This window comes from Budorcas taxicolor, chromosome 17 (assembly GCF_023091745.1).
Source record: "Budorcas taxicolor isolate Tak-1 chromosome 17, Takin1.1, whole genome shotgun sequence".
Taxonomy (NCBI): domain Eukaryota; kingdom Metazoa; phylum Chordata; class Mammalia; order Artiodactyla; family Bovidae; genus Budorcas; species Budorcas taxicolor.
Genome location: NC_068926.1, coordinates 10538809 through 10565739, shown reverse-complemented (window position 1 = coordinate 10565739; position 26931 = coordinate 10538809). Strand labels below are relative to the sequence as shown.

The following is a 26931-nucleotide window of genomic DNA, read 5'->3' as shown; positions in this document are numbered from 1 at the left end:
ACACATGTCCATTCAACCAACCAACAGAGCCACTCTCTATGCCCAAATCCAGTGTTTCCATAAAAATCCACAAGATATTACAACAGAAGTCATGATTATCTCTTTCCATGAGAAGGCAGGCAGGCATCATTTAATTGCTCAGATGTTTTTCCTCAAAGTGATAAATCCCCTGGGAGGCCCTGGGTAAGTACCAAGTTATGATGACCAGAAAGAAATGAGTGAAAAAGAGTGCCTGGAAAATTCCATGGACGGAGGAGCCTGGTAGGCTGCAGTCCATGGGGTTGCCAAGAGTTGGGCACGACTGGGCGACTTCACTTTCACTTTTCACTTTCATGCATTAGAGAAGGAAATAGCAACCCACTCCAGTGTTCTTGCCTGGAGAATCCCAGGGACAGGGGAGCCTGGTGGGCTGCCGTCTATGGGGTCACACACAGTCGGACACGACTGAAGCGACTTAGCAGCAACAGTGAGAAACAGGCCTGTTGACTCAGGTCATAGACACAGAGGAGTTGATGATGGCTGATCCACTTCTATGAGTGACTGAACGCAGGTGAGTGTGGCAAAGCCACCCTGGGATCCCTCTTCCAGGGTGCACTCTTGGATTCCAATGGCAAAATTCTCTCTAAAAGCCATTTGTAAAAAACTCATCATTTTCTTGGTATTACTGCTGTATGTTTTTCTTTCCCCGTAATAAGCCAGGAGATATTTTTAACCATTAAAAATTAAAACAATTTTTTTTTTAATTTACAAAATTTTGAATTTAATTAAAATTTTAGTAAAAAAATGCAGCATGTTGGATCTTATTTTCCCTACCAGGGATCAAACCTGTGACCCCTGCATTGGGAGCACAGAGTCTTAACCACTGGACTGCCAGGAAATCCTTTTAATTGAAGTATAGTTGATTTACAATGCTGTGCTAATTTCTGTTCTGCAGCAAAGTGATTCAGTTATACATATATATACACACACACACATTCTTTTTCATATTGTTTTCCATTATGGTTCATTGTGGGATATCGAATACAGTTCCCTGTGCTACAGCAGGACCTTGTGGTTTATCCATTCTATGTATCATGCTTTGCATCTGCTAATCCCAAACTTCCAATCCTTCCCCACCCACCCGCCTTGGCAACTACAAGTCTATTCTCTGTATCTGTGAGTCTGTTTTTGTTTCATAGATAGGTTCACTTGGGTCATATTTTAGATTCTGTATATGGGTCATATTTTAGATTCTGTATATAAGTGGTATCACTTGGTATTTGTCTTTTGGGGAGCTATTTCTAATTAAGGAAATATTTTCAAAACACTTGCACACACATCCAAACCCAAACACACAGAGAAAAACAGCGGGAGACTACGGATCCACCATGAAGGATTAAGAATGCAAATATATGCTAATATCTTTGCCATACTTGCTTCAGATCTTTAAAAAGGGAACTCGGCCTAGTTAAGTCCTGCTCTGCCTCCCTCCTTGTCCCATTCATCTTCCTCACTCACGAAAGGAACCACCCACCTTGGGAGATTCCCATTTCCTCTCAGATATGTACACTTTACACACATGTATGTATTCATAAAAACAGCACCCAGTACCACTTTGTTTTATGTAAAGTTAAAATTAGGTATGCACCTCCTTCTGCAACTTATTTTTATTCAATGTTGTGATTCTGCGCTGTATCTGTTTTAATACAGGTAACTCCAAGTGAAGTCATTTTCTCTGCAGCGCCTTTCATTTGTCTGAACACACCACAGTTTGCTAATCCCTTCCACTCCGGATGGACACCGGGGTTGTTTCCGCTTTATGGCTATTACAGATGAGGCCCCAGGGACACCCTTGGGTGTTTCTCTAGGATATAGGATGAAAATAGAACTGCTGAGTCATGGATGTGTGCACAGCTGCTGCTTTCATTCCAACCAGGAGGAGATGAGACGTCCTTTTGTTCCAAGTTCGGCCAACACTCGTCATTAACCCGTTTGAATTGTTTCTGCTACTTGATGAGGGCTGAAAGGTTAGGCCCACTATTGCCTTTATTTGCAGGGTCATGATCACCAGCAGGCTGAACATTTTTCAAATGCTTTTTGACCATCTGAGTTTCTTCTTTTGTGATTTGTCTTTTCATATCTTTAAATACTTTAAGCTTTTTTCCTCCATCACCAATCTTTATTCATAATTTTTTTGCCTTATAATTTTTGTCTGATATTAATATTGTTTCTTCCTTATTCCCTCTGGCTCTTTCTTTTGCTCTCTCTTTAGAATTTGCCTGGGGACGTCTCTAGTGGTCCAGTGGTAAGGACTCTGTGCTCTCACTGCGAGGGCCCAGGCTCCATCCCTGGTCAGGGAACTAGGATTCCACAAGCCACATGGTGCAGTCAAAAGAAAAAAAAAAAAAAAGAATTTGCCTGGAATGCCCTTTAAAAAAATCCCTTGTTTACAAAGTCCCCACATAATTATATTTCACACAAGTTGCTTATAAACAGCAAAAAGCTGAATTTAAAAAGTCTTGAGAGTCTCTGTTTTATAATAGCTTGGTTTAATCTGTTTTCATTTATCATGATTATTGATTTATTTGGAATTTTTTCCTACCATTTTAACTTCCTCTCCTCCTTTCCGTCTTTCTACTTCGTTTCCTTTTATTAAATGGGTCCAGCTTGAAAAAAATTTATTTGCTCATCTACTGGATTTAGAAGGTTCACATTCTAGTTTTACTCTTAAAATAATTAAGTTATGAACGTGCATATTTAAAAATCTAAAGTTAATCAACAGCTTTTCCATGAGGAACAGAAAAAATGTAGAGTACTTTATCTTTGGCTTACTGCTTCCCATTTTCATGATATCGCTCTTCAGTTTTTAAACTTCCACTAGTTTTCAAATTACTGCCGAAGTCTCTCTCTCTCTTATATCCACAGCTCATGTCTGTTTAGAGTTACAAATGTTATTTCCTTGATCACCGCTGTTAACTGCACTTCACTCCTTACTACTGGGTTGGTTCAATTTCTTACTGAAGAATATATATATACACATATATAATTAAATTCTGCAGCAGTCAATCACTGAATACTGAATCTTTCAGTCTTGCTATGCCTGAAAGTGTTTTTTATTTCACCTGCATTCTGGAATGATAGTTTAACATTATAGATTTCTAGTGTGGTAACCTCCTTCGGTACTTTGAAGATAGTATTCCACTACACCTGGATCTTCACCACCACTTCTGGGAAATTTCTTGTTGGTCTAATTGTCTTTCCCTTATAGGGAGAGAACTAGTACTTTCTCTTGGGAGCTTAATAAAAACTTGCTGTTTATTTTGATGCCTGCAGTTTCAATATGAGGAACTGAAGTATACACTTATTTTTACTCCTGTTGCTCAGGATTCAGTGTCCTTATTTGATTTGACGATGCAGTTATTTCTTCAGTTCTGAAATGTTCTTAGACATTGTTTCTTCAAATATCACTCCATCCCCCCGTTTTTCCTTTTTGAACTCCTACTCGTGGGTTAGACCTTCTCACTGAATCTTCTGCATCAACCACCGTTTCATATTTTCTATCTTCTCATCTCTTTGTACTGCGTCCCAGGTGGCTTAGTGGTAAAGAACCTGCCTGCCAATGCAGGACACAAAAGAGATGTGGGTTTGACCCTGGGGTCGGGAAGATCCCCTGGAGGAGGGCATGGCAACCCACTCACATATATATTCTTACCTGGAGAACCCCATGGGCAGAGGGGCCTGGCGGGCTATGGACCATAGGGTCACAAGGAATCGACATAACTGAAGCGATTCAGCACACACATCCGCACGGCATTCTAGGTGGCTTTCTCATCTGTTTTCTAATATTTTTTTAATTTTTTTGTGTAATCTGTTTAATGTCTATGGCGTTTTGATTTCAATGTTTTTCCTGTCTTGGGCTTGCTTGCTGAATTGTGTCTGAGTCTTTGTGACCCCACGGACTGGAGCCTGCCAGGCTGCTCAGTCCCAGGGATTTCCCAGGCAAGAATATTAGAGCACACTGCCATTTCCTCCTTCGGAAATGGCAGGCTAGGTGCCTTGAAACACTTTAGTTTTTCCTCAAACATTTCTGTTATTTTCCATGAGATACTTTGTACTTTATGGTTATTATATCTCCTTTCTCTAAATCATACCTTATCTATTATATCTCTAAATACTTTCAACATGTTTAGTTTATAGTTGGTTTAAAATGTTTTAAATTCATTTTGGGGGGATGCTCATAAACCTGTCCAGCATGTTTTATTAAGGCATATACTGTTTTCTGGGTGATTCCCAGGGGCATTGTCCTGCAGAAGGGACTCTACAGGAAGTTTTAGCATTTATAGCTATCGGGGTACAAGCATTTCACTTGATCTGGACCAGTTTAGATGCTAAATTTTCAGCTTAATTGCTTTTTGCAAGACTCGTGTAGTTTAAATTTGGACTCCACACTTGACGTGATGCAGGATTGAGGCTCTTGCTTCTTTCAGCTTCCTTGCCACGTCCCTGGGCTGGCGGGCTGGCTGGGCTTACTGTCCCTGCTTGTCGACAGTGAAGTGTTTTCAGAGCCTGAGGGCTCCATTTCAGGCCCAGCCTTGTTGGACTGTACATTCTCCTGTCCTGTTCCTGTTGTCTTCTAACACCCATCCCTAAGGCGTTTTTCTACATCCAAAAGTCTGAGGGCCATGTGTAGCTAGCTTTAACTCCAAGCTGAACTACTCTGGCTGTGAATTCTCTGTTCTTACACCTGTTTTTTTTGTTTTTGTTTTTTTTTTTCCCTTTTGAGCTTGGTTATATATTTAAGATCTTTTAAAATACAAAATTCTATGTATTTTGTACACAGAGGGGGGAAAAAAAGGCTCACTTCACTCTCACCATTCCAATTGCTAACTTTAAGCTTCTTAAAGGCAAGATCCATGTCTGACTGACCTTTGTGAAGGTCAAAGAGAGTCAGATAGGCAAGTGCCCTGTGTCCATCTTTACGCAAAAGTGTTTCATGAATGAATGAGAGAGAAGGAAAGCCAAAAGGGAAGAGGACAAGCGAAGACAGCCAAATCAATGACAGACACACAGATGTACATGTGATAGTGATGATTAGAGAAAGGTAACACTGAAAATTCACAGAAAGATTAAGTGGCTAATAAACTAGATACTGCTTTTGTTAAGTTCTTGAAAAGTTTCTAAGAACAAAAGGCGAGATACAGGTTGTAAAACGGGGTGAAGCGGATAGCAAATCTGGATGTCTGTGGAATATAATGCAACACATATTTGATGACACGCAGTTTAAAAAGTGCACTCCTAGGCACTTGATCCCTTCAGCTTCCCTGCGCTGGAGGCAGAAGAGACATCCTTGGCTTTGCCCCAGTAGGGGGTAGGAATGCATGGCCCATGGGCCCCTGAGTGTGCCGGTTTTATGAGCCTGGCATCATGTCACTTCTGAGATCTAGGCTTATCATATGTAAAACTGGGAATTAACACTAAATTCCACTGTGCAGAGTTGTAGGGAGCAACTGTACAGAGTTCTTAAATTATAAAGCCCTCTATGAACATTAGCTTTTGCTGCTGCTGTCATGCGGAGAACAAAATGCTTCTTGAGAGACCAATAATCATTTTGGTTAAAACAGACCAAGAAAAAATCAGATTCTTTAAATTACTTTTCAGGAAAATAAGACTGCATTCTTGTTGTTATTTCTACACACAGCATGGTAAATAAATCAGGAGAAAAACCAGAGAGGATGCAGATTTTCAGGAAGGCAGAGGTGACTTGCCCAGGGTAGAACAGGAGGATGAAAGGTCTCATGCCAAAGTGTTTCTATTATCAGATGTGTTAGTAAAACGTCCACACAGAGTAAAGACTGCTTACAGAGAGACCTCAGATTCTACTTGAAAAACAGATCAGAACGTTAATGTGTAACAACACACCTAAAAAAAGCACTTTTTTTTGTCACCTGTATAGGAAAAGCATCTCTTTAACTCTTTCTTGAGGCATTATTACCTGAATAATCCCCATCGTTTTCAGAGCTATCACTTATGGAATGCCTACCATACCAAAATTTCGTCTTGTTAGTTCTCATAATGCCTTGTGCAGACTCATTCTCATGTTCGTGACAAGGAAATAATTTAGGTACACAATCGAGCCTTGGACTTAAACTCAGGTTTTTTTCTTCAAAACACAGGCCTCTGCATATGAGCCAAGCAATTCCTGAAGGACCGGCCCCCATGATGCAGCAGTGGAAAAGACTCGCAGTGAAGAGCACAGCACTCTGTATCCATGAAACTGGGGGAAATCTGTACTGAACTGGTCACCACAGCAGTGACTGGAATAAGAGATAAAGCCAAAATGATCCTAGATTATGAACAGAGTTCCTCAAAAGACAACTTGAAGAGGCTAATGAGGTGAAATGAAAGTCACTCAGTTGTGTCCAACTCTTTGTGACCCCATGGACTGTCCACGGAATTCTCTAGGCCAGCATACTGGAATTAGTAGCCTTTCCCTTCTCCAGGGGATCTTTCCAACCGAGGGATCGAACCCAGGTCTCCGGCATTGCAGGCGGATTCCTTACCAGCAGAGCCACAAGGGAAGCCCTGAAGAGGCAAGATGTTCTTAAAATAGACCTCCAAGAGATGAACTCCTTTCTGACACACATATCCTCTCCACTCTGTTTAAGTCCATGCCATGAGACGGCGGGAACTGGATTACTTTCAGGCTCCTGACTCAAGAGAACCACCTGAAGCTGTTTTCAGCCAAGTTAACATCCCAGTCGCACTGACTTCACCCTTCTTCACTCTAGTTCCAATTCAGAGACTCTTATGGCTGAGTGATTCAACCACCTCCATCATAAACACGGCTCCCCAGCTAAGCCTGCGCGCCACAACTGCTGAGCCCACGCTCTGCAGTAAGAGAGGCCACCACAATGAGAAGCCCTGGCACCACAGCCAAGAGTCGGCCCCATTCGTCACAACTAGAGAGAGCCGGCATGCAGCAATGAGGACCCAGTGCAGCCACACGTAAACAGAAAGGGGAAAGTCCCTCAGGCCTCTTCCTCTCTCCACGCTGCTGGCGCAGTCATTTACAGCTCTCTCTCAGAGCGTCTCTTTACAACTATAAAGAGGTATTTGGTACCTCAAATGTTTTGCTGTTGCATTTGCTCACTTGTTTATATTTTGCTCCCCATTATGTGGTAAGATTTTGTTTTTCCAATTCCATTACTGCTGCCACTGCATGAAATTGAGTTCTCTAAATGAAGAGTGCTGTGTACTCAATATAGCTTGAAATTTCAAGAAAATAGGCCATCTTAAAAACACATTTTACATCACATCATTTTTTGCACAATTAGATTAAATGCACAGAAATTTAATGTACATCCAAAGAAGTGGAAACAAGGACAATCTTTTCAGCATGATATGGGGATTAATTTTACAACAACATGAAAATTATCTCTGCTACCTGCTTTTATTCATTAGATAATCTTACCTCATCCTGACTAAAAAAAAAAAAAAAAAACACATAAAAATACACAGACTACTTTGGGAAAGAGATGAAATTTGTATAAATTTGTACAAAAAATAAAAGTAAATGCAAAAGTTACCTGTGAACAGTGGGGCTGATATAGAGCCAGTAGGAGATTTTTGATGTAGGAAACAGCCCTGTATTAAGGTGAACATCAGACCCGACAGTCACTGGTCTCTACTTCTAAATGTGGATACAACATCGTTTATAAACATTGTCTCATTTGTAGGAATAGCACAAACTCCAATTTTAAATAAACACAATAACAAAATAGTCACAGAGACCCAGTTTCAATGCAAAGACCTTAGGCTTAAATCCATGAGAATGACAGTTCTAAAATATTCTCAAAGAAACTCTTAAAAAAGAGAAAAAGAAAGAAACATCTCAATTGTCTTATCATTTTCTCAAACTAGGAAACCAATTTTATTCACAGCTATAACTTTATCTGGTCCTTTCTTAGACACCTATTACACTAAACTGAAATCATATGATCATTTGGAAATAGTTTTAAGATACTATATTAAAATAATCTAATGTCTCTAAACTTGATTTACTTGGAACAAAAGTGAAGAATCAAAGAATGAGAAAATACTTTTTTTTTTCTTTTGAAAGAATTCTGAGTAGGATATAGATTTTACTCTCATAGTAAAAGGGGGAATTAGAGGGCCTTCTCTGCTCATCCAGTGGTGAAGAATCTGCCTTCCAGTTCAGGCGACTTGGGTTCAATCCCTGGTCAGTGAACTAAGATCCCACATACCTTGGAGCAACTGAGCTCTCGTGCCACAACTACCGAGCCTGTAAGCTGCAACTGGAGAGGAGTCTGCACGCCACAATGGAAGAGCTCATGTGCCACAACCAGGACCCGATGTAGCCAAATAAATAAATACTTTAAAAAAGAGTGGGATTTAGAAAAAGGCCCATTTAAATCAGACTGGGAAGGGCTTCACAATTTAAATGATTTGCATGGTAGTTGCCTGCTTTTAACTTAGTGGCTAAATGATGTGAACAACTGTGTGTCTACGGGATCCATGTGTTCTTGCCATTATTATATGATAATGGTTTTGCCCTATTTCACATTATGAGAATAGCCCATTTAACCTACTGTCCAATGGCTGTCACAAGGAACACTCTTGTTTTGGTATTCAAGTACTGGTCTACTAAAATATTACTAAAGATGTGCTTGAAAATCTTATTCAATTATCTGGAGTTCCATATTGAACACAGCTGACTTAGGAAATTATTGTCCTAACTAAATACATTCCTGGAATCATATTCATGTTCTGCTCTGACAGAGACAGACAGTTGATAAGCCCAAACCACAAAATAATCCAGGCTACAGGTACCACAGGACTCAGAAGCTCTAAGTTTTAGCCTGAACAGCTACAGGCATTCCTCAAGGAGAATGCAAGCTAACTTCAACTTACAGAATCTCTGCAAGAATTGAAAGCAGGGTCTTGAAGAGATACTGGTACACCCATGTTCATAACAGCACTATTGAAAATACCCAGAAAGTGGAAGCAATCCAATGCGCATCGACAGCTGAATGATAAGAGTGTGCCACACACCTATGCTGAGGTATTATTTAGCCTTAAAAAGGAAGGGTATTCTGACATGTGCTACAACATGGATGAAACTTGACTGCATCATGCAAAGGGAATAAGGCTGTCGCAAAAAGACAAATACTGCATGAGCCCACTTCTCTGAGGTACCTGGAGTAGTCAAATTCAAAGAGATAGGAAGCAGAACGGTTGTCACCAGGGCTGGGAATAGGGGGGATTGGGACTTGTTTATACAACAATGTGTCAATGTATTTAACATCATTGACCTATACAGTTAAAAACGGTTAAGATAATAAATTGTATGGTACAAATATTTTATCACAATTAAAATTGTTAATTAAAAAAGAGAATATTTGCAAATTATGACTTATAAGGGGTTAATGTCCAAAATATATAAATAGTTCATATAATTCAATATCAAAAACAAACAACACAATTAAAAAATGGGCAGAAGACCCAAATAAAAATTTTTCCAAAGGAGACCATCAGGCCATCATGTACAAGAAAAAAATGTTCAACATTGATAATCATCAGAAAAATGCAAATTAAAACTACAATGAGATATCACCTTACACCTGGCAGAAAGGCTATCATGAAAAAGACCACAAATAACAAATGTTGGCGAGGACGCGGGAAAAATGAGAACCCCGGTGGGAATATAAATTGGTGCAGCCACAGTGGAAGACAGATAGAGGTTTCTCAAAAAACTAAAAACAGAACTACCACAAGGCCTGGCAATTCCATCCCTAGGCATATGTATCTGAAGAAAATGAAAAGATTAATTTGAAAAGAAACATGCACCCTCATGTTCACAGAGGCACTGTTTACAACAGTCAAGATATGGAAGCAACTTAAGTGTCCATCAACAGACGAGGGAGTAAAGAAGATGGGGTACGTGTGTATACAATGAAATACTACTCAGCCATATAAAACAATGAAGTTTTGCCATTTGCAACAGCCAATGGTGGACCTGGAAGGTATTATACTTAGCGAAAGAGAGAAGAAAATATACTATATGATACTATTTAAATGTGGAATCTAGAAGAAAACAAATTAGTGAACATAACAAAAAGGAAACAGATTCACAGATATAGAGACTAAGCCAGTGATTACCAGTGGGGAGAGGGAAAGGAGGAGGGGCAGGATACGGTTAGGGGAGTAAGAGGCACAAACTGTATGTATAAAATAGGTAAGGTACAAGGGTACACTGCACAACAGGCAATAAAGCCAGTATTTCATCAAAACTATAAATGCAGTGAAGCCTTTAAAAACTGTCAATCACTGCGCCGTACACTGAACGTTACGTAATACTGTGCATTAACTAAGTGAGTGTGTGCTCCGTCGTGGCCAGCTCTTTGCAACCCCATGGACTGTAGCCTGCCAGGCTCCTCTGTCCATGGGATTTCCCGGGCAAGATTACTAGAGTGGGTTGCTGTTTCCTCCTCCAGGGGATCTTCCTGACCCAGAGATCAAACCATCTTCTGTGTCTCCTGCACTGACAAGCAGATTCTTTACCACTGAGCCACCTGGGAAGCCCACATTATCTATACAATAACAACAAAAAAATCTGCAACTCATCATACTGCTATACTTTGATGGAGATTAGAAATGAAGATCTGTGTTTAATTATGTAACTTCTCTTAATGGTTTAGGCTTTTTATGCATTCTTCTTTTATAATATAGAAATAATTTTCCTCCACTTTTTTACTACCTGCCTTTTGTGTTTTGCTGCATTTTTAGTCTTACTGTATTGGTGTTTTTAGTATACGCTGCACTAAATGCTTTTTGAAAGCAGGAAGAGTGAAAATTCTTTCAAAAGCCATAGTTTTAAAAATTAGAAATGGTTCTCTAAAGGCCTGTCTGCTGTTGTTTTTGTACCCCAAGGAGGAACGGAAAATAGAGCTGCCTTTATCACTCCTTTCTCTTTCCAAGAACTGACAGTTAATACATGTAATTGCTTTACACTGGCTGATTTCATAAATGCCAAAGCGAAGGTCCCAACTCTTCCACCTATGGGAGCCTGTGGATGGTACAGGGACATTTTAAAACTTAATATCCTTTAGCGATATTGCAGCAAACTGTACCTTCGTCACCCAAACACCTTTTCAGTGTGTAAGACATCACTTGACTTAGTAAGAGACTAGAAAACAGTTTTTGAAATATTTCATTTTCACCCTTGACTCCAACTGAATCCTACTGTTTAATCAAACAACAAGCAACTCTCATCACCTGGAAAGTCTGTATCCTTCTTCTGGATACTAAGGCACAAATCATTTTTTTAAAATCTATTTTTAGTTGGAGGATCACTGATTTACAACATTCTGTTGGCTTCTGCCATACAACAGTGTGAATCAGCCGTAAGTGTACATGCGTCCCCTTTCTCTTAAATCCCCCTAACACTTCTCACCCCATCCCACGTCTCTCGGATGTCAGAGAGCACGGGGTTGGGCTCCTTGTGTTATACGGCAACGTTCCCATCAGCTATCTACTTACATATGGCAATGCATATGTTTCAATGCTGCTGTCTCAATTCTTCCTACCCTCTGCATCCCCTGCTGTGTTCAGAGTGTTCTCTATGTCTGTGTCTCTATCCCTGCCCTGCAAACAGGTTCATCGGTACTATTTTTCTAGATTCCATATATATGCACTAGTATGAAATTTGTTTTTCTGACTTACTTCACTCTATATAGCAGGCTTTAGGTTCATTCACCTCATTAGAACTGAGTCAAATGTGTTCCTTTTTATGGCTGAGTAATATTCCATTGTGTATTTGTAACACAGTTTCTTTACCCACTCATCTGTTGATGTTCATCTAGGTTACTTCCATGTCCTGGCTATTGTTAATAGTGCTACTATGAACACTGGGATACATATGTTTTTGTAATTATAGTTTTCTCAGGGTATCTGCCCAGTAGTGGGGTTGTTGGATCATAACGGTAAGTTTATTCCTAGTTTTTAAAGGAATTCAGTTTACATTCCCACCAACAGCGCAAGAGGTTCTCTTCTGTCCACACATTCTCTAGCGTTTATTGCTTGCAGATGTTTTGACGACGTCCCTTCTGACCAGTGTGAGGTAACACTTCACTGTAGTTTTGACTTGCATTTCTCTGATAATGAGCAATGTTGAGCATCTTTTCGTGTGACGGCTGGCCATCTGTACGTCTTTGGAGAAATGCCTGTTTATGTCTGCTGCCACTGTTTGATTGGGTTGTTTTTCTGGTATTGCTGCTTATATATTTTGGAGATGGACTGAAGCACATATCTTTATATGAGTGTGCCTTTATATCTTTTGCACAGTGCACAGGTCCAAAATTACATGAGTGCTAAATAAAAATCTGATAGCTACAGAGAACAGGTGAATCCAACAAATTTCACAGACTTCACTTGCTTCTCAAATATAGATACAAACATAGATACAAAGTCAGTGCTCACTCAGGGCTGAACTCCTTTAAGTCTCTGAAATCTCCAGAAATTTCTTAATAAACTTGTTTGCTAACATACTATTACTTCTATCAATTGCTCCAGCTGTATGCACGCGTGCGTATGTGTGTGCTGAGTGCTATGTTAGAATGCACTCATCAGTAGTGCCAATCCTGCAGCAGAGAGTTAAATAATTTGAGTGGGGTAGTGCACACAGATAATTACAGCAGATCTGAAGGACCAGACCTTATATCTGATACCAAACCACATCATTATGTCTGAATAAATCTAACATCTTGTTACATGGTCAGTCTAACAGATGGTCCCTGTCTCCAGCTTGTTATTTTCCTAAAAACAGCATGCAGAAACAGTTCTTCTTTTTCAAATCTTAATTAGAATAAAAATGACCTCAATTTGAGCATTCAAATGATGCCAGTTTATGGTTTTTATTTTTTTCATAGTCTTACTAGATTTTTCCTTAAGGGACAAACAGAATATATCTGTAGGAGGACCATTTTGCTAGTTGCAGTTTTGATGTCTGTTTGGTTTTACAGTATTGACATCATCTATTAACAGCCAGGGCAGAACTCAGCTGCTCAAGAATTGCTGGAGAATGTTGCTTGTGGTTTCCTTTCCCGGACAGGTGTGCCTAAGGGAGTGGTCTCCCCACTATCTCTATAACATTCACGTATTCCCCATTAATTTTACATGGTGAAAGCCCAGGAACAGTTAAAAGCTAGTTCAGTGTTTTGCTTGTTACCTTAATTGATGTTCCAGAAGGGATGTGTTTCACAGAACTGACCTTGACTTAACCATACAATTTCACTGACTTTAATGGATGTTACACAGATCAAAAGAATATGTGCCCATCAAAAAAATCTAGAAGGGGCCTGGTTATATGATGGTAACTGTAATCGACCACCAATGGTCTTAGAAATCTACAAATGTTTTATTTTTAACCATACATTCTATAATAGTTTTTAGTAAAACATTCTTTTGTGCCTTATATTTTAAAATACTTATGCAGCATCATTTCTTTTGGGTTCAGGACCATGTTTTTTGGTAGAGAAAGAAACATGTAGCCACAATCCACTGTGAAGAGGTCAGATTCTAGAGCAAGTTAATTGCGGGTACCTGCATGACAAAAATGTTTTGGACTGACCAAGTCAATCTTAGTATTCATTGCATTGTGAATTTCCACAGACCAGTTACGATATAATTAATTTAAAAAGTCCTACTGCATAGCACAGGGAACTGTATCCAGTCTCCTAGGATAAACCATCATGGAAAAGAATATAAAAAAGAATGTACATATGTATATAACTGGGTCACTCTGCTATATACCAGATATGAACACAACATTGTAAATCAACTATACCTCAATAAAAAATAAGTAAAAATAAAAAAGTGATTTTGAAGCAACTTTTCATGACATCCTTGTCCCTGAGATGTGTGACTAATACTTCACACTAGAGGAAAGTCAGAAACACAGCAAACCGCAAAATATTTACAAGTATGATGGCTCGCTATCTATTACCTATAAACTTTGGCACAGGAAACAGGTGAACACTGCAGGCACTGCCTTCCTCCTGACATCATAGGGGACCGGAATGCGAAAGTTGGAAGTCAAGAGATATCTGGAGTAACAGGCAAATCTGGCCTTCAAGTACAGAATGAAACAGGGCAAAGGTTAACAGAGTTTTGCCAAGAGAACACACTGGTCATAGCAAATGCCGTCTTCCAACAACACATGAGAAGACTCTACACATGGACATCAGCATATGGTCAACATGGGAATCAGACTGATTATACTCTTTGCAGCCAAAGATCAAGAAGCTCTATGCAGACAGCAGGAAAAAAAGATGGGGAGCTGACTGTGGTTCAGATCATGAATTCCTTATTGCCAAATTCAGATTAAATTGTTTAAGAAAGTAGGGAAAAACACTAGACCATTCAGTTATGACCTAAATCAAATCCCTTACAATTATGCAGTGGAAGTGACAAGTAGAGTCAAGGGATTAGATCTGATAGACAGAGTGCCTGAAGAACTACAGACGGAAGTTCATGACACTGTACAGGAGGCAGTGATCAAGGCCATTCTGAGGAAAACAAATGCAAAAAGCCAAAGTGGTTGTCTGAAGAGGCCTTAAAAATAGCTGAGAAAAGAACAGAAGTTAAAGGCAAAGGAGAAAAGGAAAGATTCGCCCATTTGAATGCAGAGTTTCAAAGAATAGCAAGGAGACACAACACGCCTTCCTCAGTGATCAGTGCAAAGAAACAGAGGAAAAAAAATAGAATGGGAAAGACTAGAGATCTCTTCAAGAAAATTAGAGATACCAGGGGAACATTTCATGCAAAGATGGGCTCGATATAGGACAGAAACAGTATGGACCTAACAGAAGCAGAAGATATTAAGAAGAGGTGGCAAGAATACACAGAACTATACAAAAAGATCTTCATGAACCAGATAACCACATTGGTGTGATCACTCACCAAGAGCCAGATATCCTGGAATGCAAAGTCAAGTGGGCCTTAGGAAGCATCACTACAAACAAAGCTAGTGGAGGTGATGGAATTCCAGTTGAGCTATTTCAAGTCCTAAAAGATGATGCTGTCAAAGTGCTGCACTCCATATGCCTGCAAATTTGGAAAACTCAGCAGTGGCCACAGGACTGGAAAAGGTCAGTTTTCATTCCAGTCTCAAAGAAAGGCAATGCCAAAGAGTATTCAAACTACCACACAACTGCACTCATCTCACACGCTAGTAAATGCTCAAATTTCTCCAAGGTAGGCTTCAACAGTCTGTGAACTGTGAACTTCCTGATGTTCAAGCTGGATTTAGAAAAGGCAGAGGAACCAAGATCAACTTGACAACATCCAATGAATCACTGAAAAAGCAAGAGAATTCCAGAAAAACATCTACTTTTGCTTTTTTGACTACACTAAAGCCTCTGACTGTGTGGATCACAATAAACTGTGGAAAATTCTGAAAGAGATGGGAATATCAGACCACCTTACCTGCCTCCTGAGAAATCTGTATGCAGGTCAGGAAGCAACAGTTAGAATTGGACGTGGAACAACAGACTGGTTCCAAACTGGGAAAGGAGTACATCAAGGCTGTACATTGTCACCTTGTTTATTTAACTTATATGCAGAGTACATCATGTGAAATGCTGGGCTTGATGAAGCCCAAGCTGGAATCAAGGCTGCTGGGAGAAATATCAATAACCTCAGATACACAGATGGCACCACTCGTACGGCAGAAAGCAAACAACTAGAGAGCCTCTTGATGAAAGTGAAAGAGAAGAGTGAAAAAGCTGTTGTAAAACTGAACATTCAAAAAACCAAGAGCATGGCATCTGGTCCCATCACTTCATGGGAAATAGATAGGGAAACAATGAAAGACTTTATTTTGGGAGGCTTCAAAATCACTGCAGATGGTGACTGCAGCCATGAAATTAAAAGATGCTTGCTCCATGGAAGAAAAGCTATGCCAAACCTAGATAGCATATTAAAAAGCAGAGACATTACTTTGCCGACAAAGGTCCATCCAGTGAAAGCTATGTTTTTTTCAGTAGTCGAGTATGGATGTTAGAGTTGTACTATAGAGAAAGCTGAGTGCTGAAAAATTGATGCTTTTGAACTGGATAGTAGAAAAGACTCTTGAGAGTCCCTTGGACTGCAAGGGGATCAAACCAGCCAATCCTAAAGGAAATCATTCCTGAATATTCATTGGAAGGACTGATGCTGAAGTTCCAATACTTTGGCCACCTGATCGATTAATTGACTCATTGGAGAAGACCCTGATGCTGGGAAAGAATGAAGGCAGGAAGACAAGGGGAAGACAGAGGATGAGATGGTTGGATGGCATTACCGACTCGATGTACAGGAGTTTGAGCAAGCCCCAGGAATTGGTGATGGACAGGGAAGCCTGGCATGCTGCAGTCCATAGGGTCACAAAGAGTTGGACACGACGGAGTGTCCAACTGAACTTGGCAAAGGCAAAGAGGTGAACACTGCAGGCAGTGTGTTCCTCCTGACAGCAGCCACTCTACCAGGGGCAGAAAGTGGCCTGATTATTTCCTGGACATTTTAAGAACTAATGAACCAAATATTTTGATTTTTTTTTTTTCTGCACCATGGCACACGTGGGATGTCAGTTCCCTGACCAAGGATCAAACATGTCCCCTGTAGTGGAAGGGTAGAGTCTTAATCACTGGGCTGACAGGGAAGTCCCACAAATGTTTTGATTCTTTTTTTTTTTTTCCTTTTATTTTTTATTTTTATTTAGAGAATACTTTATTAGTTTCTGTAATCAAACCCATGTAGATAAGACCTTACATATTTAATACAGTGTGTTACCCCTGTACAAATGGAAAAAATTATGTTTAACGTTTCTAGACCAATATGGCTGTTAATTTCTGTACAATGCCAACCCAACATGGTACAACTGGGATACTTTTTCCAAAGTTGACAGCACAGCTAAAGTTTCCAAAAATTCAAATTATATATATATGTGTATATATATAGATTTATTTATTTATATAAAAAGACCAATAGCAGTATGTTATGCATCAATAGTAGCAACAGCTTTTCCAAGTTCTGCAGTCATCTGAACAAAATTATAGAGACATCCAGCATGATAACGAAGTGTGTATGTCTTTGACAAAGGAGCAGGCTCTATAGTTCTTGATTAGATAAAATTCTAAGTATAAACGAGAAAGGCAACCCTCACTGAAAATCGTATTCTAGGATTCGGATCCAAGCAGTTGGGTCTCAGAGCCTGCATTCAACTGTTACATTCAGGTTAAAACACCCAACAGTGTGCTTTGAACCTTATGAGACTTCATCAGAGTTAACCATGTTAAGAGTTATCACCAGAATTGCTCTGCACGCAGAATGGATACAAAAGAACAATTATTAAGCCTCATTTTTGTAGGCTGTAGATTTTAATAGCAAAGTTCTGGAAATGCAACTGTATGAAGAGGACAGGTGGTTCAACAGAAGACAGAAAACCTACAGTGAGCTACTGCCTCAAACGGGCATTTCAGGCACATACTTAAAGACACTGCTTCATTTCAATAAATGACCAGCATTTCCTGACTTGCTTGCTAACTACTGAATTTCAAGAAGGTAAACAACATGAATTGCTGAATTTAGAAATGTCACTGGACTATTACTTGAGTAAAGGGTGATAGCAAATCATTTTTTCCTAGTTTGATACAAGTTGTGTATTATACTGCAAATTCTGGAGTCATTTTCTTCCTGGGGCAAAAGCCACAGTCTCCTAGTAACCAGAACCTGTCATGGGTTATAAAGGACTTCACTCTGATGAAGCCCAGGTGTGCAGCTGTGCTTCCAAGGCAATACTTGAGCAGCTCACCATTGCAGAGGTGGCCTTAGCAATGTGTGTGCTAGGATGGGGATGTAGGTGTAGGAGGTGGGGAGCCACTGGATCACAGAGTCCTTCTTCTACCTTCAGAGTCTTGCTTTGGAAAAAGAAAGCAGCTTAACCTCCAGTGCCAACTTAGATGGCATATTCAAAAGCAGAGACATTACTTTCCGACAAAGGTCCATCTAGTCAAGGCTATGGTTTTTCTAGTAGTCATGTATGGATATGAGAGTTGGACTGTGAAGAAAGCTGAGCACCGAAGAATTGATGCTTTTGAACTGTAGTGTTGGAGAAGACTCTTGAAAGTCCCTTGGACTGCAAGGAGATCCAACCAGTCCATCCTAAAGGAGATCAGTCCTGGGTGTTGTTCGGAGGGAATGATGCTAAAGCTGAAACTCCAGTACTTTGGCCACCTCATTCAAAGAGTTAACTCATTGGAAAAGACTCTGATGCTGGGAGGGATTGGGGCAGGAGGAGGAGGGGACAACAGCAGATGAGATGGCTGAATGGCATCACTGACTCGATGGACGTGAATTTGAGTGAATTTCAGGTGTTGGTGATGGACAGGGAGGCCTGGCGTGCTGTGAGTCATGGGGTCGCAAAGAGTTGGACACGACTGAGCGACTGAACTGACTGAACTGAAACCTCCAGGGATCGTTATTACAGACCTGCTTCAACTCATTAACAAAACAGGGACCTAGAAAACATTTTCCATAGTGCCATAATTCTGGGGGAATGGTAGTTTCTTCTGTTTGACTCATTCTAAAAGCCAATAAATCCATTTGCCTAAATTTATTTATGTTTACATTAACTTTTTATTGAAGTATAGTGGATTTACAATGTTGTGTTAGTTTCTGGTGTACAGCAATGTGATTCAGTTATACGTATACATATATCTTTCCCAGATTCTTTTCCCATATAGGTTATTAACGAATACTGAGTAAAGTTCCCTGTGCCATACAGTAGGTCTTTATTGATTATGTATTATATATATATATATTGTGGCATGGTTTTCCCAGGTGGCTCAGTGGTAAAGAATCTGCCTGCCAATGCAAGAGATAAAGGAGACACAAGTTTGATCCCTGGGTGGGAAAGATCCCCTGGAGGAGGAAATGACAACCCACTCTACTATTCTTGCCTGGGAAATCCCATGGACACAGGAGCCTGGTGGGCTGCAGTCCATGGGGTCGCAAAGAGTCAGACCTGACGGACTGAACACACGGGCACACACACAAATATTGTATTGACAGCATGTATCTGTTACTCCCTAATTTCTGATTTACCTCTCTTCTGCCACCCTTCCCCGTTTCTCGTCTTCATCAGTTTCTTTTCTACGTCTGTGAGTCTCTTGCTATTTTGTAAATAAGCTCATTTGTAGCATTTTTTAATAGACTCCACATACGTGTGATATCATATCTTTGTCTTTCTCTGAGTTACTTCACTTCATATGATCATCGCTAGGTCCATCCATATTGCTGCAAATGGCATTATTTCATTCTTTTTTTTATTCTGCCGAAATTAAAAAACAAAAGATGTTCGACTTGGTTAATTTAGCGGAGATTAGCCATGTGTCCTTTCTTATTACCGATTCTGAACATCTGTCACCAGGCAGGCTTTGTTCAGGACACTGTGAACACCTGCATCATTCATGACGGGGTGGGGTCAGCACCACACCCCAGGCCACCCCACCAACAGCACAAATGTCAACACCGGGACACAAACACACACACACACAGACACGGAGTGAAAGGAGCGCGATGCTTATTCAACGGGGAGCCTCAACAGTTCTCTTCTTTTTTAATCTGCTTGTAGAAAGCTGCTAGTCAAGATAGCCAAGGACCATAGCTAACATTTTCTAACCTCTTTCACTCAGAAATTCTTTGAACTTCTGAACTTCCCCTAAATCAAAATGAAGGGCCATGAAATCTCTCTTTACTGACAAACAAATGATTCTTTGGGGTTTTGTGTTCACTGCCTGGGAGCAAAGAGAGTTAAAGCTCATATTTCACGAGTTTAGTGCCCTGGGTTCTCTGGAGGAGGCAAACTTTGAATGAAGTGTCCTGAAAGACAAGGAAAATCAGAGCCTGGGCTGGGTTTAAACATCACCTAGACTTTTGTTCACTCACTCAGTCACGTGTGACTCTTTGTGGCCCCGTGGACTGCAACAAGCCAGGCTCCCCTGTCCTTCACTATCTCCCAGAGTCTGCTCAAACTCACATCCATCGAGTCGATGATGCCGTCCAACCATCTCATCCTCTGTCGCCCCCTTCTACTCCTGCCCTCAATTTTTCCCAGCGCCAAGGTATTTCCCAAGGAGTTGGCTCCTCATATCAGGTAGCCAAAGTATTGCAGCTTCAGTTCTTCCAAGGAATATTCAGGGTTGATTTCCTTTAGGACTGACTGGTTTGATCTCCTTGCTATCCAAGGGACTTTCAAGAGTCTTCTCCAGCATCGGTTCTCAAAGTGTGGTCTGAGGACCCAGGAGTACCCCCAGGACCTTTCACAGGAGTCTGTGAAGTTCCTTCTCTGTGTGTTCCTGTTCTGACTACACAACTGGGTGAAGCCAAATATTTTCCTACACTTTGGCCAAACAACCTATCACAACAGGCTGGATATAAGAAGCAGGTAAGAGGGTGAAATATCTTCCTTTAAGTCAGTTTGAAGGAATTTGCCAAAAGGCAAAAGAGTCCATCTAGTCAAGGCTATGGTTTTTCCTGTGGTCATATATGGATGTGAGAGTTGGACTGTGAAGAAGGCTGAGCGCCAAAGAATTGATGCTTTTGAACTGTGGTGTTGGAGAAGACTCTTGAGAGTCCCTTGGACTGCAAGGAGATCCAACCAGTCCATTCTGAAGGAGATCAGCCCTGGGATTTCTTTGGAAGGACTGATGATAAAGCTGAAACTCCAGTACTTTGGCCACCTCATGTGAAGAGTTGACTCACTGGAAAAGACTTTGATGCTGGGAGGGACTGGGGGCAGGAGGAGAAGGGGACGACAGAAGATGAGATGGCTGGATGGCATCACTGACTCGATGGACGTGAGTCTGAGTGAACTCTGGGAGTTGGTGATGGACAGGGAGGCCTGGCGTGCTGCGATTCAGGGGGTGGCAAAGAGTCAGACACGACTGAGCGACTGAACTGACTAATTTCTTTGGTTTTAGGAAAAAGTTAACTTTCATAAAATATGTACTGCTATATGTTTATGTTGTTATTTATGTAATATGTCCATGTTATTTCAAAGTGAATAAATCAAAATTTTAAAAAACATTTGCTCTAATTTCTGATACAGGTGAACACCAATAGCTATAACTTACATAAACAAAAGGTCTTTGGGGTCCTTGATGATTTTAAGAGCGTAAAGGGAGTCCTGAGAACAAAAAGTGCGTGAGCCACTGATCTGATCCAATTCCCTCCTTTGGTCGATGGGAGAAGAGGGTCTTGTGAAGTAAGTCACTCACCTGACAACATTGTGGGACGTAGCAAAGTCAGGGACTGGGCCCCCCGGTCTGCAACAGTGGAGCTCCTAAATACTGTGGCGATGTCAGAGGACAAGGAAACAGACTTGGAGGACTAAGTCACACTCCAAATCACAGTCCCAGTTTTTCTAAGAATACTTTATTTCCCATTTGTGTTCTTTAGACCTTTGGCATGGTCTCACCTATTTTAGAGAGAAACTCTTATGAAAGATGACACGATTGGTCAGTAAAGTTTCCAAATATACACAGTCTCTGAAACCATCTAATGAAACCAATATTAGCACCAAAAGTCCTGCCTGAGAAATAAAGTTCCATGGTCAAGGAATAAGCCTTGATGTAGCTGAAAAATTCTAAGAGACATCTGGGCTTGAAACATTGAGCCGCTGTCCCCTCTTTGAAAAAACGGTAGTAACTTCCCATGTCATGGCTGTAAAGATAAAATAGGATAACGTGTGGGAGATGGCATGTATTATAGCCTAATGCCTTTAACCAGCTCTCAGCATCAGCTTATCACCCTTCAAACTCACCTTCTAAACTACTTGATTAAGAATAACTTTTGCACTCTAGTGTCCTTGTGAATGGGCAGTGTTATGGGCTGAATGTTTGTGTCCTCCCCCTTCATATGCTGATGATGCTCTAACCCTGAATGTCATGGTATCGGCAGGTGGGGTTCAGGGGAGGTAAGTAAGGTCGGATGAGGTCATGTAGGTAGAGCCCCCAGGATGGGATTAGTGCCCTTCCAAAAAGCAGTGGAGACCCCAGAGCTTCCTCTTTGCACTATATGAGGGCAGTAAGAAGGCTAGGAAGAAGGTCTTTACCAGGCCTGTCCACCCAGACATCCTGATCTTGGACTTTCAGCCTCCAAAACTGTGAGAAAAAAATGCCTGCTGTGTAAACCGTCACATCTTTGTTTTTGTCTTTTTAATAGAAACCTGAGGTGCCAAGACAAAGAGGGATACCATGCCTGTAGCAGGAAGGGAATTATTCGGGTCACCTCTAAGTCCCTCCTCCCTCTTCTCTTCTCCATGTAACTCTGTGAACCTCTCTGGGTGTCCCTCACTGTGGAGAAACTTTTCATCTTTAACCTAGATGTTTTATCAATGGGGCTGTATAGAAGGAGAAGTCTTGAGACTACTGTAAAAATAAGTCTGAAAACCAGAAGCAGGAGGCTTAAGTCCAAATCCTGAGAACATCAGAGAACTCCTGACTTCAGGGAACATTAATTGACAGGAGCTCATCAAACACCTCCATACCTACACTGAAACCAAGCACCACCCAAGGGCCAACAAGTTCCAGAGCAAGACATACCATGCAAATTCTCCAGCAACACAGGAACACAGCCCTGAGCTTCAATATACAGGCAGCTCAAAGGTACTCCAAACCCACTGGCATCTCATAACTCATTACTGGACACTTCATTGCACTCCAGAGGGAAGAAATCCAGCTCCATCCACCAGAACACCGACACAAGCTTCCCTAACCAAGGAACCTTGACAAGTCACCCATCCAACCCCACCCACAGCGAGGAACCTCCACAATAAACAAAACTCCACAAACTGCCAGAAAAAGGAAAGGCCACCCCAAACACAGCAATATAAACAAGATGAAGACACAGAGGAATACCCAGCAGGTAAAGGAACAGGATAAATGCCCACCACACCAAACAAAAGAGGAAAAGATAGGGAATATACCTGATAAAGAATTCCAAATAATGATAGTGAAAATGATCCAAAATCTTGAAATAAAAATGGAATTACAGATAAATAGTTTGGAGACAAGGATTAAGAAGATGCAAGAAAGGTTTAACAAGGACCTAGAAGAAATAAAAAAGAGTCAATATATAATGAATAATGCAATAAATGACATCAAAAACACTCTGGAGGCAACAGATAGTAGAATAACGGAGGTAGAAGATAGAATTAGTGAAATAGAAGACAGAATGGGAGAAATAAATGAATCAGAGAGGAAAAAAGAAAAACGAATTAAAAGAAATGAGGACAATCTCAGAGACCTCCAGGACAATACTAAATGCCCCAACATTCAAATCATAGGAGTCCCAGAAGAAGAAGACAAAAAGAAAGACCATAAGAAAATACTTGAGGAGATAATAATTGAAAACTTCCCTAAAATGGGGAAGGAAATAATCACCCAAGTCCAAGAAACCCAGAGAGTCCCAAACAGGATAAACCCAAGGCAAAACACCCCAAGACACATATTAATCAAATTAACAAAGATCAAACACAAAGAACAAATATTAAAAGCAGCAAGGAAAAAACAACAAATAGTACACAAGGGGATTCCCACAAGGATAACTGCAGATCTTTCAACAGAAACTCTTCAGGCCAGGAGGCAATGGCAAGACATACTTAAAGTGATGAAAGAAAATAACCTACAGCCCAGATTACTGTACCCAGCAAGGATCTCATTCAAATATGAAGGAGAAATCAAAAGCTTTCCAGACAAGCAAAAGCTGAGAGAATTCAGCACCACCAAACCAGCTCTCCAATAAATGCTAAAGGATATTCTCTAGACAGGAAACACAAAAAGGGTGTATAAACTCGAACCCAAAACAATAAAGTAAATGGCAACGGGATCATACTTATCAATAATTACCTTAAATGTAAATGGGTTGAACGCCCCAACCAAAAGACAAAAACCGGCTGAATGGATACAAAAACAAGACCCCTATATATGTTGTCTACAAGACACCAACCTCAAAACAGGGGACACATACAAACTGAAAGTGAAGGGCTGGAAAAAGATATTCCATGCAAATAGAGACAAAAAAAAAAAAAAAAAACAGGAGTAGCAATACTCATATCAGATAAAATAGACTTTAAAACAAAGGCTGTGAAAAGAGACAAAGAAGGCCACTACATAATGATCAAAGGATCAATCCAAGAAGAAGATATAACAATTATAAATATATATGCACCCAATATAGGAGCACCGCAATATGTAAGACAAATGCTAACAAATATGAAAGGGGAAATTAACAATAACACAATAACAGTGGGAGACTTTAATACCCCACTCACACCTATGGATGGATCAACTAAACAGAAAATTAACAAGGAAACACAAACTTTAAATGATTCAATAGACCAGTTAGATCTAATTGATATCTATAGGACATTTCACCCCCAAACAATGAATTTCACCTTTTTCTCAAGTGCACACGGAACCTTCTCCAGGCTAGATCACATCCTGGGCCATAAATCTAGCCTTGGTAAATTCAAAAAATTGAATCATTCCAAGCATCTTTTCTGATCACAATGCAGTAAGATTAGATCTCAATTACAGGAGAAAAACTATTAAAAATTCCAACATATGGGGGCTGAACAACACGCTGCTGAATAACCAACAAATCACAGAAGAAATCAAAAAAGAATTCAAAATATGCCTAGAAACGAATGAAAATGAAAACAACCCAAAACCTATGGGACACTGTAAAAGCAGTGCTAAGGGGAAGGTTCATAACAATACAGGCATACCTCAAGAAACAAAAAAAGAGTCAAATAAATAACCTAACTCTACACCTAAAGCAACTAGAAAAGGAAGAAATGAAGAACCCCAGGGTTAGTAGAAGGAAAGAAATCTTAAAAATTAGGGCAGAAATAAATGCAAAGGAAACAAAAGAGATCATAGCAAAAATCAAGAAAGCCAAAAGCTGGTTCTTTGAAAGGATAAATAAAATTGACAAACCATTAGCCAGACTCATCAAGAAACAAAGGGAGAAAAACCAAATCAATAAAATTAGAAATGAAAATGGAGAGATCATAACAGACAACACAGCAATACAAAGGATCATAAGAGACTACTATCAGCAATTATATGCCAATAAAATGGACAACTTGGAAGAAACGGACAAATTCTTAGAAAAGTACAACTTTCCAAAACTGAACCTGGAAGAAATAGAAAATCTTAATAGACCCATCACAAGCACAGAAATTGAAACTGTAATCAGAAATTCTTCCAGCAAACAAAAGCCCAGGTCCAGACAGCTTCACAGCTGAATTCTACCAAAAATTTAGAGAAGAGCTAACACCTATCCCACTCAAACTCTTCCAGAAAACTGCAGAGGAAGGTAAATTTCCAAATTCATTCTATGAGGCCACCATCACCCTAATACAAAAACCTGACAAAGGTGCCACAAAAAAAAAAGAAAACTACAGGCCAATATCACTGATGAACATAGATGCAAAAATCCTTAACAAAATCCTAGCAATCAGAATCCAACAACACATTAAAAAGATCATACACCATGACCAAGTGGGCTTTATCCCAGGGATGCAAGCATTCTTCAATATCTGCAAATCAATCAATGTAATATATCACATTAACAAATTGAAAAATAAAAACCGTATGATTATCTCAATAGATGCAGAGAAAGCCTCTGACAAAATTCAACATCCATTTATGATAAAAACCCTCCAGAAAGCAGGAATAGAAGAAACATACCTCAACATAATAAAAGCTATATATGACAAACCCACAGCAAACATTATCCTATTTAAGTGAAAAATTGAAAGGATTTCCCCTAAAGTCGGGAACAAGACAAGGGTGCCCACTTTCACCACTACTATTCAACATAGTTTTCAAAGTTTTGGCCACAGCAAACAGAGCAGAAAAAGAAATAAAAGGAATCCAAATTGGAAAAGAAGAAGCAAAACTCTCACTGTTTGCAGATGACATGATCCTCTACACAGAAAACCCTAAAGAGAAATATACCATGTTCATGGATCAGAAGAATCAATATAGTGAAAATGAGTATACTACCCAAAGCAATCTATAGATTCAACGCAATCCCTATCAAGCTACCAATGGTATTTTTCAAAGAACTAGAACAAATAATCTCACAATTTGTATGGAAATACAAACAACCTCGAATAGCCAAAGCAATCTTGAGAAAGAAGAATGGAACTGGAGGAATCAACCTGCCTGACTTCAGGCTCTACTACAAAGCCACAGTCATCAAGACAGTATGGTACTGGCACAAAGACAGAAATATAGATCAATGGATCAAAACAGAAAGCCCAGAGATAAATCCACGCACCTATGGACACCTTATCTTTGACAAAGGAGGCAAGAATATACAATGGAGAAAAGACAATCTCTTTAACAAGTGGTGCTGGGAAAATGGTAAACCACTTGTAAAAGAATGAAACTAGAACACTTTCTAACACCATACAAAAAAATAAACTCAAAATGGATTAAAGATCTAAACGGAAGACCAGAAACGATAAAACTCCTAAAGGAGAACATAGGCAGAACACTCTCTGACATAAATCACAACAGGATCCTCTATGACCCACCTCCCAGAATACTGGAAATAAAAGCAAAAATAAACAAATGGGATCTAATTAAAATTAAAAGCTTCTGCACAACAAAGGAAACTATAAGCAAGGTGAAAAGACAGCCTTCTGAATGGGAGAAAATAATAGCAAATGAAGCAACTGACAAACAACTAATCTCAAAAATATACAAGCAACTCCTGCAGCTCAATTTCAGAAAAATAAACAACCCAATCAAAAAATGGGCCAAAGAACTAAACAGACATTTCTCCAAAGAAGACATACAGATGGCTAACAAACACATG

General features: G+C 40.0%; 1 protein-coding gene across 1 annotated transcript in view; it reads right to left on the bottom strand.

Annotated features, from left to right (window-relative positions):
- The window catches only part of NR3C2 (nuclear receptor subfamily 3 group C member 2), a 419058-nt gene that overhangs the window by 46416 nt on the left and 345711 nt on the right, over window positions 1-26931 (bottom strand). The gene's annotated exons all lie outside the window — the stretch shown is intronic.